This window comes from Saccopteryx leptura, chromosome 12 (assembly GCF_036850995.1).
Source record: "Saccopteryx leptura isolate mSacLep1 chromosome 12, mSacLep1_pri_phased_curated, whole genome shotgun sequence".
Taxonomy (NCBI): Eukaryota; Metazoa; Chordata; class Mammalia; order Chiroptera; family Emballonuridae; genus Saccopteryx; species Saccopteryx leptura.
The window spans coordinates 47,178,109-47,204,648 of NC_089514.1; the positions used below are offsets into that span (position 1 = coordinate 47,178,109).

The 26,540-nt window shown below is 35.1% G+C and overlaps 1 protein-coding gene and 1 pseudogene across 2 annotated transcripts in view; one reads left to right on the forward strand and one right to left on the reverse strand.

The window, feature by feature from the left end:
- Positions 1–26,540, reverse strand: part of MAGI2 (membrane associated guanylate kinase, WW and PDZ domain containing 2) — a 1,711,587-nt gene that overhangs the window by 1,546,298 nt on the left and 138,749 nt on the right. The gene's annotated exons all lie outside the window — the stretch shown is intronic.
- The window catches only part of LOC136384168 (protein Abitram-like), a 59,476-nt pseudogene continuing 40,883 nt past the window's right edge, over positions 7,948–26,540 (forward strand).

Below are 26,540 nucleotides of genomic sequence, written 5' to 3' on the forward strand. Positions count from 1 at the left end.
ATTGTTTTTTAGAATGGTTTCTGATTTTCCCTCATATATACTGTCAAAACTGTAGGCGGCAATTTGGAATTAGAGTCCAGAATTGACTGTCCAATGGAACGTAAGATGGGCCACAAATGTAAGCCACATATTCAACCTTTAAAATTTTTAGTAACCAGATTAAAAAGTAAAAAGATTTAGGTTAAATTAATATTAATAATATATTTCATCTGATATACCAAAATTATTATTTCAACATGTATGATAATCAGCTCAAAAATTTCAATGAGATAACTATGCAATTTTTTTCATAACAACTCTAAAATCCAGTGTAGATTTTATACTCACAGCCCAAGTCAATCCAGACTAGACACATTTGAAGTGCTCCAGAAGCACATGTAGCTGGTGACTTCTGTATCAGACAGCACGGATGAATAAGTAATAAGCCTAATTACTGCCTCATTTCCTTCTCTTGTCAGGAGACTTCCTGGAGAGTCGTGTATAGTCATTGAGTCTATCAACTTTGCATTGCTTTACTCAATAAAATGAGCCTAATTTCAACTACCAGCATTTCAACTCAGGATAAGATGACAAATTACCTTCTGCTTTCCTCATTCTTAACTTCCTGCTTTAATTAACCTCTCTGCTGCATCTTTGACCACTACCGATCACTCCCCTCTGCCTTACAACTCTTCTCCATGACTTTCTGTGAATTTATTCCTAACTGGTACTCCTACATCTTTGGGTCATCACTTGGATTCTACTCAGGTTCTTTCTCCTTACATACAAACATTAGTCCAAAGATCTCTTATCACTTTTGGGGAGGGGATGCTGAACTATATACAGCTTCAACTGTCATCTATATATTAAGGATACCCAAAACTAATTCCCCATTCACACCTTTATCGTGAAATCAGACTTATATATTCAGATACGAAAGTTCATTTTCTTTCTTTCTTTTTTTTTTGTATTTTTCTGAAGCTGGAAACGGGGAGAGACAGTCAGACAGACTCCTGCATGCGCCCGACCGGGATCCACCCAGCACGCCCACCGGGGGCGATGCTCTGCCCACCAGGAGGCGATGCTCTGCCCCTCCGGGGCGTCGCTCTGCCGTGACCAGAGCCACTCTGGGGCAGAGGCCAAGGAGCCACCCCCAGCGCCCGGGCCATTTTTGCTCCAATGGAGCCTTGGCTGTGGGAGGGGAAGAGAGAGACAGAGAGGAAGGAGGGGGGGGTGGAAAAGCAAATGGGCGCTTCTCCTATGTGCCCTGGCTGGGAATCAAACCAGGGTCCCCCGCGCTCCAGTCCAACGCTTACCGCTGAGCCAAGCGACCAGGGCTGAAAGTTCATTTTCTTATACATTTAAAATATTTATAAATGCCTGACAGTGGATAGAGCATCATTGGCCTGGGATGAGGACCCAGGTTCAAAACTCCAACGTCACCAGCTTGAGCGTGGGCTCATCCAGCTAGAACATGAGGTCACCGGCTTGAGTGTGGGATTATAGACATGACTCCATGGTTGCTGGCTTAATACACATACACATATAACACTTCCTTCTGATCATCAATATGCTGAGGAAACATGTTTTTTTCCTCAAAATATGTATGTAACTATTGGTCAAGTGGTTCTATTTTATTTGTCTAATTAAGTAAATTGAAATAAATAAGGCAAGTAATAAAAAAATAAAATAGTATATAAATTCTTTTCTAATAGACTAAAATTCTTCTGTTGGAATCACATCTATTTTTATATAAAATAATGGCAATCCACTTGAATTCTGTACTTTCTAAATGTCAGTCTGACTGCCATCAGCAGTGCTACCATCCAAGAAATGTGACCATAAATTCTGGGTAAATAACCCTACTTATCAAATTCTTATTCAGACACAATATATTAATCATGCATTATAAATTGCAAAGGAAACAAAACAAAAATGTCAGAGTATTTATGGACTCTGTTGAAATAGGTATTAATTTTCAGACTTCTTTAGTACAATGTGTGCTTTTGCAAAGGAAACAAAGATCATTTTTCACGTGAAGTTGAAAGAATAATTAAATAAATTTGCTATAGTTTGTCTCATTTTCCAGTAAGTTTTTATTCCAGCATTAACTCCACTTGCTCACTGAAACGTGTCACTGCTCATGGGGTACACTCTCCCAGTACGTAAGTGTGAAGAATGGTCTCCTCACCCTTAAATGCATGTATGCATGCTTTTTTCATTGGGAGCTGCTGTTTGCCAATTTTATTTTTTGCAATACTACTCAACTTCACTCTCTGTCAGATAGGGATCCCTAAAGTCAGTTGTGAGTCCATTTCTCAGTGTTTTCAGACAACCTCTGGTTTGTGAGGCTATGCTCAGAACACTTATTCAACGTTTTTTTTTTTGTGGGTTTTTTTTCTGGCTTTCCTGCACTTGACCATCTACACTCCGTTTATACACAGGTAAGTTTGGATGGCTGCCATCACCTATTTTTAATTAGCATCTTGTAAAGCTGACTAGAAGGGGAGCACTAAAGCATATGAATACTTGTGTGAATATAGTGTCACTGTAATACAAAATGTAGCCTTCAATTCCCATAACATAACTGTGTTTTAGAAACTTGTTTTTCATCCTAATTGTCTTCCACTATCCATTTCCCCTTCTTCTCCAGTAACAAAATCTGCAAGAATATGCTCAGCTAAAAGTCTCCCAGTCTTACCTCCACAGCTGGGTCTGGTCTCACGTAACTGGGTCTAGACAATGACAAATAAGCAAATGTATGAATCTGCCCATGGGAAATTCTCCTTAAAAGGGAGAGGCGAGCACAGCCTAGATTTTTGACACAACAGCTGGAACTCTAATAATCATCTCATCCTTTAATTTGGAAACTCCAAGCATATGAGGGCAAAGGAGAAAATATGAGCTATGCTAATCCTGCGATGTTGCCAAAGGGTCCCTAGATAACCACCTATGGCCTCCTTTCTGTGAGGGAGAAATAAACCTCTACCACATTTAAGCTATTTTTATCTTGTTTTTCTTGTTAAATATAGTCAAATCTAAACCTAATCGGTGTATATACCATGAAGTATTTTTAAAAACTCAAAGGTGTCAAAGGTTCATGTGTTTTTAGGTACATAGTTATGACTAGCCCATGTTTTCCAGAAAGATTAAGAATCATAATATCCTCAAGACCTAAATTTTAGTTTCAAGTATGATTTGTTATTATTATAATTGACTATGTATATACTTTGTAGAGGGCATGACTGACTACTTGGTTATATTTTAAAACGTGTAGATTAAATGTAGATCAATTAAGAATTAATTCAAGCCTGACCGTGCAGTGGCGCAGGAGATAGAGCATCGGACTGGGATGCGGAGGACCCAGGTTCGAGACCCTAAGGTCACCAGCTTGAATGAGGGCTCATCAGGTTTGAGCAAAAAGCTCACCAGCTTGAGCCCAAGCTTGCTGGCTCAAGCAAGGGGTTACTCAGTCTGCTGAAGGCCCGTGGTCAAGGCACGTATGAGAAAGCAATCAATGAACAATTAAGGTGTTGCAATGTGCAACGAAAAACTAATGATTGATGCTTCTCATCTCTCCATTCCTGTCTGTCTGTCCCTGTCTATCCCTCTTTCTGACTCTCTCTATAAAAAAAAAAAAAAGGAATTAATTCAAGATTCCTTTCTTTCTTCATGTATGGAAATTCAGAGGTACTTCTTGGACATTCCTTACTTAGACTTACCTGGTCAGAATGACCATCAGTTCACAATCCCATGTCTGTCTTGTCTGCACTGAGTCTTTAACAGATTTGTATTGCTTATTGTCTAGGGAATAAAATACCCTTATTTTATACTAATATGTACAAAAACACCTGATGTGTGAACACACCCATAGACACAGTTCCTTTTTTTTTATAACCTAAGTGGGATAAAGCTGTTGGTGGCAAAATGGCAGCAGAATGTTACTGGCAATTGGACCTTGTTACTTGAGTTCTGGCTAAGAAAGAATTCAGTCAGAACTCAAAGTATAAGAGAAAGTTTATTTAGAAAGTCACAGAGATATAAGTGAACCGTAGAAGAATTGGGCTCAGGAAACAAGTTAAAGAGGCACGAGAAGGGCCCTGGGAGCTTAGGAGAAAGAGAGAGGGAAGGAAAACACCTCTGGGGGAAGGTGGGAGGGAATGCCAAGGTATGCTTCTTGGAGAAAGCACAGTGGGGTCCTCTGTCTTGACGGTATTCACCTGGAGGTCTCAGGGGAGTATCTCAGTACAATATTCATCAGCTTCCCAGGTGTCCATTCAGGTTGCTCTACTGATTGACTGGCAGCAGGGAAGGGGACCATGAGCCAATACAGCTAACCCTGAGGTCAGCCATGGCATTGCTTGTCTGGTTTTGCTGCTTTTCTAGGCCTGGAGATGAAACACAACTGAGGTCTACATGTATTTGATGCAGGTCAGAACCTCATTGTCCTGGAGGACTAAGGGCTAGTCTTCAGGCCACGTAGCTTAAGGCCGCCTTGTTTGTTACCCTCTAAGGTATCTAAACGTGGCAGCTAGCCACATGTCAGGGGGGGAAAGGGCAGGGGAGAGTCTGAAACCTATGAGCAGCCATACGAAAGGTTAGGGTGTCTAAACCTCATGACCAAGATATGCTAAGGGAGAAAAGGTTACCCTGGGGACAAGGTCCTGGTATTCCCAGGTATTCCAGTTGATAGCAACCCAGCACTTTCTACCCTAATGATCTTCTGTGCCTGACCCAAAGTTCATGCTCTGCTCATGTCTGTTCAACTGCTTACCACAAAGCAATGCCTGAGAATAATTCTGAAATTGAAGTCACCAAAAGAGCTATATTTTAAAAACCCACGTAATGTTGTTATATCTCAGTTTCTAGGATCATAGTTTTATAACGTAATGTTATATAGCATGACAATTTTCTCAACACCCTTTATAGGTCTAAGATATCATTGTTAAAAGATGTTTGTGTTGTGTCTAAATTTGCAAATAGATTGCTTATAGGATCACTTTCTAAAATTTGTTTACATGTACAACTGTATAAATGTTAATAAATGCTTAAAAATTTTAAATTATGTCTTTTAAATCAAGGTCTTAATGAAAAATTCAATTCACAAAACAGTAGTGGAGAAAATGTTTGTTTTAAAATGGTAGCAATTTTTGCAAAGATCTTTAGAAAGCTAATGTGGTGTACATATTTTATTCTTTATTTTTTTAAATATTCAAATTCAGGACAAACATTGTGCAGTCATATATTGAGGACTCGTACATAACATAAAATAAAGAACTATGCATATAAAACCAAAGTTCCTGGTGGATTCAAGTAATGAGTTACTATAAACCCATAGTCTTCAAAATTAAAGAAAACCCACTAACCATACTTTCCTATGGCTTTTAAGTTCTCACAACAAAAGCTGCTTTGAAACATTCTGGGAGAAGAACTAAAATAACACACACATAAACTGTTCAGAATTTAACACTGTGGGCAGATTACCAACTGCTGTGAGTGTATTTTCTGATTGTCATTATTAACTATTATTAACTCTTAATCATTAGATGAACATAATTTGGATAATAATATGCAACACTATGGTAGTTCTTACATTTGCATTACTAAAACTGTTCATATATTTGCCATAAGTCAGATGTTCTACATTCAATTAAATACTTAATACTATTAATAAGTAAAAGTGAATTTACATTAAAAAATACATTTGAATTTCATCCATCTTTAATTTCACAGCAAGAATTTATTTAAGAGTTTGACCACCAGCCTGACCTGTGGTGGTGCAGTGGGATAAAGCATCAACCTTGAACACTGAGGTCACTGGTAAGAAACCCTGGGCTTGCCTGGTCAAGGCACATATGGAAGTTGATGCTTCCTGCTCCTCCCCCCTTCTTTCTCTCTATTTTTCTCTCTCTTTTTCTCTCTCTCCTTCTTTCCCTCTCTCTCTCTCTCTCCTCTCTGAAAATTGAATAAAGTCTTAAAAAAAGTTTGACCACCAGAGCAATGGTAATTAAATAAAATTTTAAAAAGAAATGTGACATGAATATAACATTCTTTTATGCCTTGACATCATTTAATATTCAATTTTTAGACATGGCTATATCTCTATATTTCTTTAAAGTAAAATATGAAGTTTTTTAACATTTACTAAAATACTTGCTGTTCCCCTCAAAGAAAGTCCCACCACATTTACTTTTCCAGTGAAACTGTTTGGAAAATAGTATATAATGAAGAAAGATTAAAATAAGACAAAGTAGGCAGTGCTTCCCTAACAGTAAACCTTCAGTAAGAGAGCAAAGAATAAGTTGTTCCTCCTATAACTTTGTTTGCTTTCAATTAAGAGCCTGGTACCATGGTGATTATATAATGGGAACATGTACCAAATTAGCTAGAACTTATTAGTTCTCCTTTTTTGATGCATGTTCTTGGAGACAGAAAAAAGGTGATATAACTACAAAAGCTAACAGAAAAAGTAAAAGTGGAATCACAGGAAAAATAAAAACTATGGAGGAAAAAATTTACTAAATGCCTATTATATGCTAGCCACTGGATAGGCAATGAATAATCTACATATGCCAAATTAATTGTATCAATAGAGAGTCAATTCATTTTCATAGCTGGTTTTAAGGTTTTAAGCCTTAAGTTCAATTCCTTCATCAGAGAGTATAGGATAAGATTATAAATTTTGCGAACACTAGAGATATGAAGGTGAAACATCTATAGACCTACACTACCTATTTTAGCTCTCAGTTCTTTGGTAATTTATTTTCAATACACTGTCTTCCTCACAGTAGTGGAAATAACTGATTGGCTCAATCACTGTTATTTAGAGAACAAAGGCTTTTGGCATCATTCAATCCACAGTTTTTTACTTTTACAGATAACTAAACTAAGGCATAGGGAGATCATAAGAATCACATAATTATGAGGCAGAGACCAGAGCAACAACCAGCTTTCATGTTTCCCCTTCTGCAAATGCCCTGAGGACCAACTGTCACCTAGAAATACTAATCTGTTGACTTCAAAACTTCAAAGAGACAGTAGTCAAGAGTGCAGACTCTGAAAATGAAGCTGTAGTCTAGAGTTCAGACTCTGAAACCAGATTGTTAGGGTCCAAGTCCTAGTATTGCTACTTATTAGCTGTGTGATGTTAGGCAAGTTACTTAAACTCCTTGTATATCAAGTATCACATTTCATTGGGCACAACAGAAAATATGTGGATTAAATAAGTTACATTTGTCAAACACTTAAAAATCAGTCTTTATGTGTTACTAAGTAGTATTTTAAATGATGTTTGCCTTCATTCATGTATACAACAAAAATTTGAGCTTCTACTATCTACTAAGTATTGGAGGTCCAAGAAAGAAGAAAATATTCACATCCTCTTTCCTTCCTGTAAGCTATTCAAGTAGGAGGTAAAAATTAGTTATCAGACACTCAGCATAATGTCTTATGAATGGGAGGTATAGAAGGCTGCTAGGCCCTGGCTAATGGGCTCAGTGGTAGAGCATTGGCCTGGCATGTGAACGTCTGGGTTTAATTCCCAATCAGGCACTCAGGAGAATGCTTCTCTGCCCTTCCCTTTTCTCTTTCTGTCTCTCTCTTCACCTCCCACAGTCATGACTCTATTGGTTCAAGTGCATAGGTCCCAGGCACTGAGGATAAAAGAGCTCAGTTGTGAACATGGCCCCAGATGGCCAGAATATCAGCCCCACACAGGGATTTCCAGGTGGGTCCTGGTCAGGGCACATGTGGAAGTCTGTCTCTCTACCTCTCCTCCTCTCACTTGGAAAAGAAGAAAAAAAGAAAAAGAAGACTACTAGAATATCTAGGATAAATAATTAACCCAAATTTGGGACTTCAAGAACAAATTCCTACAGAAAGCTCCTAGAAGTGTGAGCAGCTTGGTGTGAGAAGTAGGAGGAAAGTGTTCTAGTCAGGGGAGGCAGTGGGAGCAAAGGCCCAGCGGAAATGAATGCAGAATTGAAGAGGTCAGCTGTGGAGTGCGAGAGTAGGCAGAAAAGAGGTAAGAATGGCAAGTAAGGTTGAGAAAGAAGTTTAGAAGCCACAGGAAAAAGTTCAAAAGAAATGAGGAGCCATTGAATGATTTAAGCAGGGAACTGACATGAATGGATTTGCATTTTACAAAGCTCACTTTGGCTATAAAGTAAATAACATGAAATACATTAGTGCATTGATATAGTTTTAGGTTAGAAGTGATGATCTCAATAGCTTGAATATTTAAGGGACCCCTGTTATAATGGAGTACACTGAAGATAACAACAATGCCTGCAGAACAAGAGGTTAAATTGGAGATTAACTGGTGCCAACCTAAGCCTTCTTTTGTAAAGAGAACTCTGCTTAAAACCCCAATTTGGTCAGTTTTAAATATATCAACAAGGTATCTTGACTGCTGAGGATGTTTTGGGAAGCAGGAGACCAACTGTATGGAGGAAGATACCACGGGATTAAAGTTTGGCTCTGCTACTTCTTCAGGTATGGGAATTAGGAAGCATCCTTTTAGAGCTAGGCATTATTATTATTTTGTAAATGTATAAAAATGAGATAAGATTTATAATTGCAACAAAAAATAAGTATCAATGAATAAATTTAGCCAAGTAGGTAAAAGATCTGTATTTAGAAAATTACAGGATATTGAAGAAAGTAATTTAAGAAGATACAAATCAGTGAAAGCATATACCATGTTCATGCATAGGAAGATTTAATATCATTAAAATGTCCATACTACCCAAAGCAATTTATGAATTAAATACAATTACTATTAAAATAATAATGGGATATCTCACAGTACTGGAACAAATATTCCAAAAATCTATATGGAACCTCACAAGACACAAAATAGCCTCAGCAATCTTGAGTTACAAGAACAAGGTTGAAGAAATCATGCTACCTAATATCAAAGTATACTACAAGGCCATAGTAAACAAAACAGCATGTAACAGCACCAAAAACAAGCATATAGATCAATAGAACAGAATAGAGAGCCAGAAAATAAGTTATGCTTTTATGATCACTTAATATTTGTGACAAAGGAGGCATAAATGTACAATGGGGTAATGTCAATATACTCAATAAATGGCGTTGGGAAAATTGAAAAGATTTAAACAAAAAAAGAAAAGAAAAGAAACTAGACCACCTCCTTACACCGAAAAAAAGAATAAACTCAAAATGAAATAAAGACTTAAATGTAAGTTGTGAAATTATAAAAATCCTACATGAAAATATAGGCAGAAAAATCTTAGACATCTCTCGTAGCATGTTTTTGCTGACATGTCTCCTCAGGCAAGAGAAACAAAAGAAAAAATGACAAATGCTACTACATCAAACTAAAAGATTTTGCATAGCAAAGGAAATCATCAACAAAATGAAAAGACAACCCACTAAATAATAGAACATATTGGTCAATGATACATCTGATAAGGAGTTCATTTCCAACATTTAAAAAGAACTTATACAACTCAGCACAAAGAAAACAACCCAGTTAAAAAAATGCAAAAAACCTGAATAGATACTTCTCCAAAGAGAACATACAGATGGCCAATGGACATATGAAAAGATGCTCAATGTCACTAATCATCAGCTAAATGCAAAATAAATCTACAATATGATGCCACCTCACACCTGTCAGGATGTCTACCATCAATAAACTATCAAATAATAAGTGTTGGGGAGCATGTGTAGAAAAGAGAATCTTTGTGCATTGTTGGTAAGAATGCATACTGGTACAGACACTGTGGAAAACACTATGTGGTTTTCTGAAAATTAAAAAGAAATGTTTTCCAGCAATTCCACTTCTGGGAATATATCTGAAGAAACCTGAAACACTAATTCAAAAGGATATATGCACCTGTGGGGCAGGCAGCTTTGTTAAGCTTGTTCGCTGGTTTACCGGCTGCAAGCCCTTTGCCTGATTGGTGCATGAGTGTGTGGCTGCACCACGTGTGTATGGCCTATGTGAGGCTGTGGGTGCTTGTGCTCAGGGGGATTTTGGGTGACAGATTACCTGCTCGCCACCGTGAGGGGCCATTCTTGCTGTTTCTTTGCCTGAGAAGTGATATTCTCCTGCCTGTGTACTTGTCTGCCATTGTGAGACTTTATTAAATGGAATGGCCCAACACTTTCTGGTTCTGCAATTTCTTTACCATCTGCCCGAATCCATCGTGGACCTGCCTGGCCTTGGCCACTGGCATTACACACTTCGATGCTCATTATTTACAATATTTACAATAATGCAGCATTATTTATAATAGTCAAAATCTGGAAACAGCCCAAGTGACCATCAGTAGACAAGTAGATAAAAAAATTGTTGTACAGCTACACAATGGAATAGTACTCAGCTGTGAAAAAGAATGAAATCTTACCTTTTATGACAGCATGGATGTACCTGGAGAGTATTATGCTAAATGAAATAAGCTACTTGAAAAAAGACAAAGACCATATGATTTCACTTATGTGTGGAATCTAATGAACAAACTGACAAAATAAAAGCAGACTGATAGATACATAACATTATCTGATGTATCTTGAGGGGTTTTGGGGACTAGATAATAAAGGTAAAGAGATTAAGCAAAGAATAACAAACCTCATGGACACAGACAGCAGAATGGTGATCACTAGAGAGAAAGGGGGTACGGAGAGGTAGAATAGAATAAAGGGGGATAGATGGGGGCAATAAGAGACTTGACTTTGGGTGGTGAGCACATGAAGCAGTACTCAGATGATGTGTTACAGAGTTGTACACTTGAAACCTATATGATTTTATTAACCAATGTCACCTAATAGCATCATTAATTTTTATAAATAAAAACTTTAAAAATAAAACATTTAACCATTATGCTGTACATCTGAAACTAATATAATAATGAATGACAATTGTAATGAAAAAAAATAAAAAGTTACAAAAAAAAAGAGTGCCGACTTCAATGTGTTAAATGAGAGAGACAATGCATGTAAACATCTTAATATTGATGCCTGGCATTAAATGAGCACTCAATAAAATTTTTGTCTTACATTAATTGTTTCATTTTTCAGGAAGCCAAGTTCCAACAACAATAATCCTCATTGGTTTGAAAACCTTATTATTTTCAAGATACAAGTACACTAGCATTACAGGGTATAACAAGAAAAAATAAAAAGAAATGCCATTCTATATCATTTATAAAGTAGAATAATTTGCATTTTCAGCTCTTCACACATTAGTCTATCAAATTTCCTTAAGTATTCCCGTGTGTCTAAGGGAAAGCGTGGTCTTTAATATGAGAGTCAAGAAATTAAATATTATTATTCCTATTTTCCCTTCCTGATTATAAAACAAACAGTAATGTTAACCTTTAGCAATTTTGATGCTACAACCAGTCCCACTATTTCCAATAATCTCCAGTAGAATTTTATCTATCCATCACCCTTGACCAAAGATCTTTCCACAACAGACCTGAAAGCATGTCTCTGTCTGCGTCTAACCCTTAACCACATACCATTCACTAACCTAAAGATGCCTGAGTCTGACCAGGTGGTGGCACAGTGGATAAAGTCAACCTGGGACATTAAGGACCCAGGTTCAAAACCCTGAGGCCATAGGCTTGAGCATGGGCTCATCTGGCTTGAGCATAGGCTCAGCAGCTTGATGGTGGGTTGTTCGTTTGAGTGTGAGATCATAGACATGACCCCATGGTCTCTGGCTTGAGACCAAAGTTTGTTGACTTGAAGCCCAAGGTTGCTGGTTTAGGCCCAAGGTTGCTGGCTTGAGCAAGGGGTCACTGGTTCAGCTGGAAACCCCTGGTCAAGGCATGTATGAGAGAGCAATTAATAAACAACTAACCAAAGTGCCACAATTATGAGTTGATGCTTTCATCTCTCTCCATTCCTGTCTGTCCCTATCTCTTTCTCTCTCTGACTCTCTCTCTCTGTCTCTGTCAAAAGAAATATTACTACAAATGTTTAAGCACTCAGAAAACACACACACACACATACACACACACAAATATTTGGAAATCAGTTTTCAAAGTGTTGGAATTCTCTCTGCATACAGAATTTTGCCAGGCAGTGTGAAATCAAGCTGTGCCCTTTCTTCAAAGTGTAAACAAAGAATATAGGCCAGAAGAAACAAAAAGTATTGATCTGGTTCTGCAATTTCTTTACCATCTGCCCGAATCCATCGTGGACCTGCCTGGCCTTGGCCACTGGCATTACACACTTCGATGCTCATTATTTACAATATTTACAATAATGCAGCATTATTTATAATAGTCAAAATCTGGAAACAGCCCAAGTGACCATCAGTAGACAAGTAGATAAAAAAATTGTTGTACAGCTACACAATGGAATAGTACTCAGCTGTGAAAAAGAATGAAATCTTACCTTTTATGACAGCATGGATGTACCTGGAGAGTATTATGCTAAATGAAATAAGCTACTTGAAAAAAGACAAAGACCATATGATTTCACTTATGTGTGGAATCTAATGAACAAACTGACAAAATAAAAGCAGACTGATAGATACATAACATTATCTGATGTATCTTGAGGGGTTTTGGGGACTAGATAATAAAGGTAAAGAGATTAAGCAAAGAATAACAAACCTCATGGACACAGACAGCAGAATGGTGATCACTAGAGAGAAAGGGGGTACGGAGAGGTAGAATAGAATAAAGGGGGATAGATGGGGGCAATAAGAGACTTGACTTTGGGTGGTGAGCACATGAAGCAGTACTCAGATGATGTGTTACAGAGTTGTACACTTGAAACCTATATGATTTTATTAACCAATGTCACCTAATAGCATCATTAATTTTTATAAATAAAAACTTTAAAAATAAAACATTTAACCATTATGCTGTACATCTGAAACTAATATAATAATGAATGACAATTGTAATGAAAAAAAATAAAAAGTTACAAAAAAAAAGAGTGCCGACTTCAATGTGTTAAATGAGAGAGACAATGCATGTAAACATCTTAATATTGATGCCTGGCATTAAATGAGCACTCAATAAAATTTTTGTCTTACATTAATTGTTTCATTTTTCAGGAAGCCAAGTTCCAACAACAATAATCCTCATTGGTTTGAAAACCTTATTATTTTCAAGATACAAGTACACTAGCATTACAGGGTATAACAAGAAAAAATAAAAAGAAATGCCATTCTATATCATTTATAAAGTAGAATAATTTGCATTTTCAGCTCTTCACACATTAGTCTATCAAATTTCCTTAAGTATTCCCGTGTGTCTAAGGGAAAGCGTGGTCTTTAATATGAGAGTCAAGAAATTAAATATTATTATTCCTATTTTCCCTTCCTGATTATAAAACAAACAGTAATGTTAACCTTTAGCAATTTTGATGCTACAACCAGTCCCACTATTTCCAATAATCTCCAGTAGAATTTTATCTATCCATCACCCTTGACCAAAGATCTTTCCACAACAGACCTGAAAGCATGTCTCTGTCTGCGTCTAACCCTTAACCACATACCATTCACTAACCTAAAGATGCCTGAGTCTGACCAGGTGGTGGCACAGTGGATAAAGTCAACCTGGGACATTAAGGACCCAGGTTCAAAACCCTGAGGCCATAGGCTTGAGCATGGGCTCATCTGGCTTGAGCATAGGCTCAGCAGCTTGATGGTGGGTTGTTCGTTTGAGTGTGAGATCATAGACATGACCCCATGGTCTCTGGCTTGAGACCAAAGTTTGTTGACTTGAAGCCCAAGGTTGCTGGTTTAGGCCCAAGGTTGCTGGCTTGAGCAAGGGGTCACTGGTTCAGCTGGAAACCCCTGGTCAAGGCATGTATGAGAGAGCAATTAATAAACAACTAACCAAAGTGCCACAATTATGAGTTGATGCTTTCATCTCTCTCCATTCCTGTCTGTCCCTATCTCTTTCTCTCTCTGACTCTCTCTCTCTGTCTCTGTCAAAAGAAATATTACTACAAATGTTTAAGCACTCAGAAAACACACACACACACATACACACACACAAATATTTGGAAATCAGTTTTCAAAGTGTTGGAATTCTCTCTGCATACAGAATTTTGCCAGGCAGTGTGAAATCAAGCTGTGCCCTTTCTTCAAAGTGTAAACAAAGAATATAGGCCAGAAGAAACAAAAAGTATTGATCTTAAATTAATAAAGTATTACTTCTAGATTTTTGTTTATGAAGCTTGCATGGTGAGCCCTAAGGATTTTCAAATAAGCATTATCTTTGTTGCTATAGTCATAATTCACCATTTCAGATAAACTAGAAAATACAGACTACTATTGAATGATTTTAATTTAGCTCAAGTTACATTATTATATTAATTAATTTTATTTTAGGTTATTTCCCCTTATGGTGGAAACTATATACAAAAAAAAAAGTAAATAAGCCTGTATTTTGAAGTTGTAAAACTTGTTTAGTTATCATGTGCTACCTCATAATGGAAGATAAATATTTTTAAGAAGCTTATGAAAGGTATACTCTCATAAACATAAAATATGCTTAGTGTTATATGCCTTGGAAACCCTTTACTAAAAATATTAGTCATTCAAAGGAAATTGAGTTCAATGTCTAATATATTTTCAAATACAATGCATCCTCTTTTTCTTTAATTACTAACAATTACAAGGCCACTTTTAAAAGCAAAAACTCACTTGACATCATAACACAACTAATAATGAAATGGAGCAGCTGGGAATTAAGCTTCTGTGACAGATGTATAAATCCAGAATGGCGCTCCGTACTGCACTGAGTCCTCTTTAGGAGTGGTGACCGTGAGTGGCAGGATCTTCACAATTCAGGGAGCCCACTTAATTTACACTTATTTAGCAAATCTCTTATAGGAATGGGAAAAAAAAACATGTATTCACTGTAAAACCACAATCACGAGTTGTGGGTCTTTTCTTTCTACGTGGTTAGAAGTGTGAAACAAGTGAAATAAACCTATGAAAGGATGATCACATGACATAACATCAAGAACCATTGCAGGCTCTGTAGCCATGCTGGCTGGGCTTGAATGCTGGCCTGTGCCCTTCCTGGCTGTGTGACCTGGGCAAAGTTAGGCATGTGGCAAATATCATAAAAGTGTTTTTTTTATTAGTAGTATGAGAATTTAGTCAAGGATATAAATAAGTACGTAGCATACGCTTAGAAATATTTCTGTGAAGAATGTTTCCTCACAGAGAGTCTTTGTGAGAAACGCTCAATAGAGGCAGAGAAGCTGCTGTGCTTCTGAAGAGATGGTGAAATTTTTCAAAATTTATGGAACTCTCGGGTCACAAAGGTCCCACTCAGATACCTATTCTCTTTTCAGCTGACAAATAAAAACACTGACACTAAGAACAAGTTATGACCTACCTAGGAACACTGGCTATTATATTTGTAGCAAAGCAGAATAATGGCATAATTATGGTTACATAACTACACAGACCCCAAATATGCCCATCAGTTTCATTTAAAGAGTTACAAATCCTGGAGCACCCACAGAGGTACCTAAAAAGATTCTCCATGGATGATGTCTCCCATGCATGTGTATGTACGCCTGTGCAGAGAGAAAAAATAATGATTAGTGGACATCTGTTGGTGTCCATATGTCCACAGAGGCATTTGGTCCATGATTCAAAACATAGTACAAACATTTCATTTCCAAATGTTTCCATGAATATGTTGGTCAAAATGAAATATCAAGGACCTTTTGACATAGACCAAACACCTCAGTGAATAGGATTATTTGTAGTATGGGAACAAATTTCCTATACTAGAAATAATTTATAATCCAGGAAGATCTATTGTTAATATGTGGTATATTTCTTTTCAATCATTTTTCTATGCCTATTTAGAGTTAAAAATTTGAAAAATTTTGCGTTGTTTTTTAAACTTGTATCAAAAATATTTATGTCATTAAATATGATAAAATTATAATTCCAATAATTAAATAGAATGAAAGTTTAGAATTATACTATAATTTATGTAAGTAATCCTCCTCTGAGATATTTAAGCTACATTTTCAATATTTTCATATTTGAAGCAATACTATGATTAATATAAATGTATAACTATTGTGTACATATATTTAAATTTTTGTAAACTGACTATATGGAAATAGTGGTTCAAAAAGTATAAATATGTTTTTAAGGTTCTTAATACACATTATCAAATTGTACTCCAATAACTTGCTATTTCAATACATATTTACCAACACCAGTTATTATTTTAACTGGGTAAGATATAGCTTCCATATTATTAATAATCAAAAAATAAAGTTGAATATTCTTTCATAGGTTTCACACAGTTTTAGTTTCCATTATTTAATTTCACTGAAATACCTGTGCTATACTTGTCTTTCCTTTCATAGTAAGAAATGGCTTCCAGTCCATGAAACTGTGACTATCAGTGACCCAGCTCTAGTTTCATCAATGGTCAGAACCATCTTTGTCATGTTCTCCAGACATAAACAGAAGAAACACCAGTGTGAAAATAAAGAGAGCTGCCCATTCTGAGCTGAGATTAAAAGAGGAAAAAAGACTCTGTGAAATTAAAGACAGTAATTACATTAAAGCAAAGTAACTTTGAGTGCAAATTCATATTCACATAAGTAGTAATCATTACTTTTCTCTGTTGCATGCAAGTCCCTCTTTCACAATAAGTGATCAAATGATACTTATTGAATAAATATTAAGATAGAATGCAAATAAAGAGCTTAGCTGCATATGACTTCAGAATTTTTAGCCAAAATTTAAGAGATGATCTTAGTTCCCTTCTCTGTCTCCATATCTCTCTCCCATTTGAACCTTCCGAATTGCCATATAATTTCTATCTGGTCATAACTGTTTCTTTGTCTATGAAGGGTAAATGTAGAATCCCACTGGTCTGTACCACCAGTTCACAAATAATAGTTCATGGAGCGGAATCATTATCATCACTTAAGAACTTGTAGAAATACAAATTTTGGGGTCCCCTCCAGACCTACTGAGATAGAAAGGCTGGTTGTATGGCCCAGCAATCAGCATTGCTAAAAAATACTCAAGATGATTCTGCTGCAAGCTAAGGTTGACACAGTCTGGGGCTATTCTCCCTTTCATACATTTAACACAAGACAAGATGTGCACGCGCGTACACACACAGAGACACTGGTTTAACCCATTTCCTAGGACTCCTGACCCACAGAGAAGGTGGAGGAAAAAAATTCATGGTTCTAGTATCATAACTGCATCACTGTACAGGTCAGTATTCTTTACTTTAAAAAGACAACCATGCATTTTAAAATAATTCATAACAGTTACATTATAGTGCTTGCTTTTTCACATGACAAAAGAATTGGTTTACTTTTTTTACAGAAAAAGTATAGCATTTAGTTAAATAATTTATTTTACTGTCTTAGAATATACTTAGAATTATAATTCTTTTGGCAAATAACTTTGAAATTGTTATTTTTTTCAAGTATATGTGTGTAATACCCGGTTACTGCCAGGGCAAATGGAAACAATACAAAATATTACCACATCACACCAATAACTAGTATAATACTGAGTCCTCAGAATATTGTTTTGTTATTTAGTTGAGCTCTAGAAACAAAAAATGAAATAATACACTAAGTACAATTCCTGAGTATGGTCACTATTGATGCTGAGATGGCTGGAAGAAGCCATCCGTGTCATTTTAGATGTTCACATTAGCAGTTAGATATAGAGTCAATGTCAGTTTCAATACCTGAAAAATAACTATGAAGATATTAGTTTCTTGTTCTCCTTGACAAAGCCATTTTTAGACGCTGTCAACTAAATGCACTAAGCTCCATGGAGACGTGTGCTACATAAATACAAAGCATTATTTTTACTCTTTTCACATTATTGTGGAGCTTGTTAAATAGAGGAGCAATGCATTAAATATTAATATTTTTTACGCAGTGAAAGCCACTTTGCACCTTAGTTAACAATACAAATTGAAAACTGAACTATAAATTAATCTCTCACTTAATAGTTTGAATTCTCACTCAGTCATTTTACAGAGAGAAGCCTCTGTTTTAAAAGACCAAACCTATGCATAGATCTAAAGCTGCTAAATTTGAGACTCATTACAAAATACCAAAAGGTGGGTTTTACTGAATTACACAAAGACAGTTGATATGAAAAGCCTGGCCACTGTCCAAATAAGAAGAAAGAAAACAAATTAAATTTGCCATGAAGAATGGCCAAATACCTCCTGCCTCAGTTTTGTGGCATATTTGTAGCACATCAGCAACCTATCACCTGCACCTAACTGCTCTTTAAAAGTGAGACTCAAATAGAGTAAGCATTGTTTTCTTCATTGATATCAATTCTTCGTATCAGTAAATGGTGTTTGGTAAACATTATGGGTATGAGTGTTGAGGAAAGATTTTTTTTGACCACACCCTCACTTCTATTATTTTGGGTGAGCTACTTGACTCTTCGGTATGTATACTCATGTCTGAGGGCATTTCAAAATAAAAGATATTCCATTTATTAGAAATTACTATTTCTTCCTTCTTCCAGTCTTTGGCAGAGAAAACTGAGAGCTACTGCATTTAAAAGCTTTGTAGTCCAATAAAAGTCATTTACATGCCTCAGTGAATTATTAATGATTCTGTGATATAATATAATATAATACAAATACAAAACATTATAAAGAAGAAAATATAAGCATCAATAATTATATTCATAATTTTATATCTATAAGCATCTTTATGTGTTACATGTAATATTTTCAGGAAAACTGAAAACATCAGAACATTTACAAATTTCAGTTTAAATGATAATGAAAGTGCTTTTACATATCATATTTAAGTAAAATACCAATGTACAAATTTGGGAGTATATCAGGGACCACATGTATTAACTTACTTTATATAGATTACTTCCCAAACACTGATTCTTACACATAGATTAGTGTGTTAAGAAATAGTTGTGACCAGAAAAACCAAAACATTTGCCTCAGAGTATTCATAATAATGACAATAGTATACTTAAGAAAATTAATTATATAAAAAAGTATACTTAAGTAGTTTTATTATTGGCCTCACAATGTTTGAGTCATGGAACTGTTGAGATTGTCGTTTGGAAAGGCAACATAGAGTGATCTAGTTCCATTTCTCTATGATTAAGATGTTTTCTGTATAGTACTCTCTTTGTTAACTGATCTTCTAGTAATTAAAATATAATATATATGATTTTTGAGCACTTTATATGTTTCAGGGATTGTATTAAGCCCTCAGCACATGGTATGTCCTTTAATATTCACAAACCCTCCCTGAGGTAGGTACCATTACTCCTGAGGCATACATAGAGAGATTTAGTTGCATGATCAGAGCTACCAAGGCTGATTCATGGAAGCCAGGTTCTTACACACAGCATTTCAGGTGATGGCAAGCTCTCCAGTATGGGAAGTAAAGATTCAACTCTCATTAAAGTGATCTCCCTGAAATTAATATACAACCCAGCACTTGATCACTTTCACTCCTTGGTGTTTTGAATTCTGAAATCATGAAGACAATTATAATAAACTGAACTATCCCCTTTCTCCCTGAAAACCCTTCAAACAGTATATGTAGATAGCATGTTCTACTTGCTTATTCTTGAAAACTACTCCCAATTTCTTTAATATTTTTGCAGCACTTGATTTGCAGACCTTTCACCATAAACAAAAACAGGATTCTTGTGTAGGGTTAAATAAGTATAGAGTACATCGGAAATATTAGCTCTATCAAACAGGACATTTTGGATAAAGCAGTAAATCACTACTTTTGAGAAGACATAAGTCACAATGCTAATTGTGCTTGCAATCAACAACAATTCTGGGTATTTAATTATATATCAATCTTTGATAAGTTTTCTATGCCTTCTCTTATATTTAAGCAGTTACCTTTTTACCCTAAGTTTAAGTTTTATATTTATCACTTTCAAATCTCTTCTTTTTGGGTCAATTCATTGTTCCCTGAGAATCCAACAAAGTAAACAAAGAACTATCTTTCCTAGAGTTTAACACACATTAATATAAAAACCTTACTAATCACATTGTATATAAATATATGGTTTAAGAAAAGTAACAGTGTTGATGTGCACAGACCCTCTCACAGATTTGATTTGTCACTATTGTTCTCATCCAGCCCTGATACTGCCCACTCCCTTCAATTCCTACCAATCTACTAGTCAATGTACTTTAGGTACAGCTTGATTACATCTTCATTTAGCACTCATTTTTTTTTCCATACATGACACTAACTGACCTTCTAAACTCCATAAATCATATAGCTATAGCATTGCTCTTATCCACCAGCTGTCCAACTATCTTAAAGCCTTTGAATTTATTCTTAATTATTTTCTAACTTCTTATTAAGCAACTGCTTAATAGGAGTTAAGAATTTTGTTGGGTATTAAAGTTAAGTCCACTTTTTTTAAATTTAGTTTTGGATATTAAAACTAATATTTTAGAGTCACATAGGCTTACAAGCATGAGTCTCAGGTTGGAACTTTTATATGCATTTGTATAGTGGTTAAATCACTCGATGAAGATCAGATATTCAAACTTCAAATTCTTTACCTGTAGACCAGGCGGTGGCGCAGTGGATAGAGCGTCGGACTGGGATGCGGAAGACCCAGGTTCGAGACCCCGAGGTTGCCAGCTTGAGCGAGGGCTCATCTGGTTTGAGCAAAAAGCTCACCAGCTTGAGCCCAATGTCACTGGCTCAAGCAAGGGGTTACTTGGTCTGCTGAAGGCCCGTGGTCAAGGCACATTAAAAAAAAAAAAAAAAGAAAGAAATTCTTTACCTGTAAATGGCAACATTAACAGTACATATCTTCAAAGAATAGTAAGGAAAGAAATGTATTGAATAATAAATTAAAATACTTGGCATAAGATCCTGTTCAATATACTAGCAAATTTTTATTAAATAAATCTACCAATTCTTTCAATTCCTTGAATTATAATTTATATAGGCCTGGAAACTCAAGTTCATTTAACATGCCAAAGCCTTTAACTAGTATCTTTTATTCCCTTAGGTTACTACTCCCTTTAAGCACTGTAGCCACATATAGTTTATACATTTTTCCCTTTCCTTAACTAAAATTTTTCCATTTCTCATGATAAGGGTTTCTAACATATCATTTAAAATCTAATCTCTTTAGATCTCTGGTATATTTCCTTCCAGTGCCTCCTTCCTTTCAGCTTGCTTCATGATCAGTTCTATGGAGACACCACTCATGTTTCTGAAGCCTGATATACCTTACTGTATCTGGCCATGAATCATATCTGTATGTCCTCTAAAATTATAAAACCTCCATTATAAATTCTTGAGTATTAATATAATTCTACCCAGAATATTTGGAAGAAGAATATTATAAGTTTTAGGATAATATATATTTTCTCTCAATCAATATTAATATTTCTATCAGAAGATAATCATAAATCAGAATTAAGCTCCAAGTACCCAGTACCCCTTTGTTGGTTGAGAATATGAGTTATGCTGCTGAGAATATGTATTATGAGTCAAAGCCCTACTCATTTATTTACTAGCTGTTTGACTCTGGACAAGCTAGTTTTGCTCTACATGCTTCAGTTTTTTTCATCTATAAAATGGAAGGAGTTGTACCCATATTATAAACTTATTGTGAAGATTAAGTAAGTTCTTTTATACTGAAAAGATTTGGCCCTGGCCAGTTAGCTTAGTCAGTTAAGAGCATTGTCTTGAAACAACAAGTTCACAGGTTTGGTCTCTGGTCAGGGTACACAGGAGAAACAACCAAAAAAAAAAAATGCACAACTGAGTGGAACAACAGATGGTTCCCTTACCCTCTCTCTCTTCTTCTCTCTGTCTTTCTAAAAAATCAATACAAATTAAGCCCTGGCCGGATGGCTCAGTTAGTTGGAGTGTCACAACTGAGCTATTTAGAGCTATGTACAGTGCCTGAGGCAAAGGCTCCACAAAGCTATCCTCAGCACTCCAACCAATAGAACCATGGCTGCAGGAGAAGAAGAGAGAGAGAGAGAGAGAAGGGGGAATGGGAAAGGTAAAGAAGCAGATAATTGCTTCTTCTGTGTGCCCTGACTGTGAATCGAACCAGGACATCCATATGCTGGCTGATGCTCTACCATTGAGCCAACTAACAAGGGTTATTTTTCATATAGATTTGAAATCATCAATAAGTTAAGGAATAATACATTCAGAACTTATTTTTGGAAGAGTCAAAGACCATTTTCAAAAGAATGAAATCCATATGTGTACACAAACCTTGCCTGATGGTTATAGAAAAGACTCAATAAAAAAAAAGCTCAATAAATATTCATAAAATATATAAATATGTGACTGACTAGACAAAACTTTCATTCCTATTTTGTAATGCATCTTACTGAGGTAGGTATTCATTAAAAAATATCAACATCCTCTATTTGACCAGGCAGTATTCCATTTCTCTTTACTTTATGTTAATGATACACATCTTCCATATCTATAGAGTTAAATGCAAGTGTATATTTTCTTGATGTATGGGTACACTCCTCTGCCTATTTTACTTTTTTTTTGGGGGGGGGGGCAAACTGAATTTTGATCTATTCCCTGGTTAGACCCAAAAGGGAGCTTTGTAGGGTTATATAGCTTGACTTCTAAACCACAGTTAGTTCATAAAATAAGATGCATTATTGTACTGCCTTTCTCTCTAGTTACATATTCATCAGGTTGGTGTCACATTACAAAGTCAACAACTATGGAACTACGCTATTAGGAATATTTCTTCGGTTTACTTTATGTGCATTCTTTCAGATCCTAGTAGTCTCTCAACCTTTAGTATCTTTTCCTCACAAAACCTAATTTAAAACTAATAAACAAATTAACAAAACAAAGTCATGGATACAGACAACAGAATAGTGGTTACCACAGGCGAAAGAGGGTGGGGAAAGGGCAAAGTGAGTAAAGGGGGTCAAATATATGGAAGTGAATGAAACTAGCTTTTGGTGAGGATGCAACACAATATAGAGAAGTTGAAGTAAAATTATATAATGTTATTAACTAATGTTACACCAATAAATTTAGTAATATTTAAAATATTTTTATAATTATAATTTTATTCTACTTTTTTAAGCAGTTTATTAGAAATAGTACCAATATTTCTAAGTTCCCCATAATTGTCATTCTTGTCCCATGTTCAGAAAGTACCACTTAACAAAAATCATTTTGTGTAAACTCAGTTATACTGTGAGACTTGATTGAGTAGTCTAGAATTTGGTGTCAGAAGGGAACATAAACTCAACTGAGTCTATGATAGAAATTAAGTTTTTCCTAAACTTACAAAAATAAAGAAAAGTCCTTTAATTCTCACATGTAGGTGCCCTGTGTGCCTTTTTGAAAATTTGAGGCTATAAGTAGAATTTAAAATAATTGAAATGTTTATTATCCATTTAAATTTTTTTTTCATTTTTTTGTAATTCTTCCACAAATCTATTTGATATGTTCCCAAATTTTAAATATTTTAGTTTTTTTGTAAGAATTCATTTTGAATAATAAATATTCATGTAATTGAATTAATTTTATTCATTTCTTTCCCTCCTTTTAAGAGCATCTCCACTGCCACACATCCCTTAGGCTACATCAGTTGCAAAATAGGTTTTTATGCTGGGGGCCATGTTTTTAGTTAACATTTCATGGATTGGTTGCTAAGGAAAAAGAGAAAATAGTATTAAGATTCTTTTTTTTAAATTGAATTTATTAGAGTGATACTAGTTAACATAATTAAACAGGTTTCAAGTGATCAATTCTACAATGTATCTCTGTAACCCTACTGTGTGTTCAATCCTCCAAGTCAACTCTTTGTCTATCACCATTTATACCCCTATATTCTCCTCCACCTTCCCCCTCCCAGAAATCACCACACTGTTATTGTCTATGAGGGTTTTTTTTTGTACATTTTTGCTCTATCAGGGATCCCCAACCCCCCATAGTTGTCAGCCTGTTCTCTATGTATGAGTCTGTCTCTATTAATAAACAAAATAAAATTTAAAAACTTTTCCATTTAAAATATAAAATATTTTGAACAAAGAAATGTACATTTGAGAATTATAGAATATACATACAGATCATTAAATAATGCATATTATTTTCCTGACTTATTACACAAAATTTTAAAACCTGATAAACAAATCTGTTAAATTACTGATGTAGGCATAAACTTGATTTTATTGGATGTTAAATGAATTTATTAAAAAGAGTCATTTTCACTGATTATAAAAATATAAGAGACAATGAAATTAAAATTTACCAATAGCAATTAATTAAAAATAATAGCACTTACAGCTCAAGTGAAAGAAAATAGTAGGCTCTTTTTAAATTAAATAGCAAATCAATATGCTCTTTTAATAAGTTTAAAGTAATAAACTTTAATTTTTCTTAATTTAAATACTTTTGTATTATCTTCTGTAGCATTATTTTTTCTCTTGTGGTAGGAGATTTGCTTCCAAAAGAAATTCAATAATTTTAAATTAGAGATGATAATAAATTATGATTAAATAATGAAATAGATTTGCTATCCAATTACCCACCTACCCATTCCTTTCATCCATACATAAATCTAGTAAACACTTTTGAGATCAGCCATGACATTGGAAAAAAGTAAAGACTTGGAATTAGGAAACCTAAATTCATATTCTGGTTCTGCCACTTATTTCTTATGTAATTGCCCATTTCCTTATTCATAAAACAGAGCTAATATTATCAATCTTATTGGAGTGTGAATATTATATAAAATAATGGATATCCAAGTGTCTAACACAATACTTATATATTAATAAATGTCAGTAGACATCATTAAGAATCACAAAATAAACAGTCATTTCAGTTTCCAACAGGCTAAAAATCTCTTTTAATTTTAATTTTGTTTAATTTAGGACTATTTTATATATTGTCTCTCATAATTTTGTACATAGAACAATGTTTTTAAATGCAATATTTATTGTTGTTAAATGATACGCGGACTGACATCAGAGTTGACATTAATGTACTTCCCTTGTATTTCATAAAACATTTAGCTATTTGTTGTACATATTAAGATATTCAACTAATGCTATAAAACATCTAGGAAAATATATAAAAATTAACATAAAATAGAAAAATACAATATTAGGATTTAAAATGGTCAGAAAAATTAAATTATTTGTTGAAACCTGTACGTCTTTTGCTAGTTTCTATTAGTAGAACTATCGTACCTCTGTTTTTTGGGTGTGACAAACAACCCCTGTATTGGGTATAATTTAATGGAGAAACAGAAACAAAAAATGACAAAGAACAGTATAAAAAATAGACATATTACCTTTACAGAATAGCTCTTCTCCCAACCCCTGACTTTCTGATCCACAAAAATTTCTGAGACATTTTTAACTTAATCATTCATCACAAAAACAAAATAAAAAAGAACATTTTTCTCACACAAAAAACTATTCTCTAAAAGTAGCTACCTGAATCTTTGATATGTTTTGAGCTCTATTTATTATCCCAGCTTGAGATGGGAGATTTCTAAGACAAATACTGCATAAATAAGAAAGTTTAGAGTGAGTTAATTTAGGATTCAAGACATTTCTCTATGGGAACATAGCTATCTACAAGGTAGGTCTGAATCTTATATGCAATCTGTTGCATGGATAAACGTTTATTGTCAGATCATGTACCAGAAAATCCAATGATTTTTTTGAAAGCAAATGTCAGGACGACTCCAAAGACTGACACAAGTGATCTAGAAATAGATGACCTTCTTCAATTTTCTGTTCACAGTATGAACCACAAATTGCAACTGGAGCAAGGATAACTGATGGGTACGCCAATAATTGGTATGTATTTTCCCCCCCAATTAAATTTTCCCCACTTTTTTCACTATGTGAGAGATTTGCCAAGGTTACAATTAGAAGCTTGTCTCAAGAACTGAACAATTATTCCCTCCTCACTCTGGTTTTTCAGATGCACTCTTTTTACGTTTTTTTTTTGTTTTGTTTTGTTTGTTTTTTTTATAATAATTTTATTTTTTTAATGGGGTGACATCAATAAATCAGGATACATATATTCAAAGATAACAAGTCCAGGTTATCTTGTCGTTCAATTATGTTGCATACCCACCACCCAAAGTCAGATTGTCCTCTGTCACCTTCTATCTTGTTTTCTTTGTGCCCCTCCCCACCCCCTTTCCCTCTCCCATTCCCCCCTCCCCCCCGTAACCACCACACTCTTATCAATGTCTCTTAGTTTCACTATTATGTCCCACCTACGTATGGAATAATGCAGCTCCTGGTTTTTTCTGATTTACTTTATTTCGCTTCGTATCATGTTATCAAGATCCCACCATTTTGCTGTAAATGTTCCGATGTCATCATTTCTTATGGCTGAGTAGTATTCCATAGTGTATATGTGCCACATCTTCTTTATCCAGTCATCTATTGATGGGCTTTTTGGTTGTTTCCATGTCCTGGCCACTGTGAACAATGCTGCAATAAACATGGGGCTGCATGTGTCTTTACGTATCAATGTTTCTGAGTTTTTGGGATATATACCCAGTAGAGGGATTGCTGGGTCATAAGGTAGTT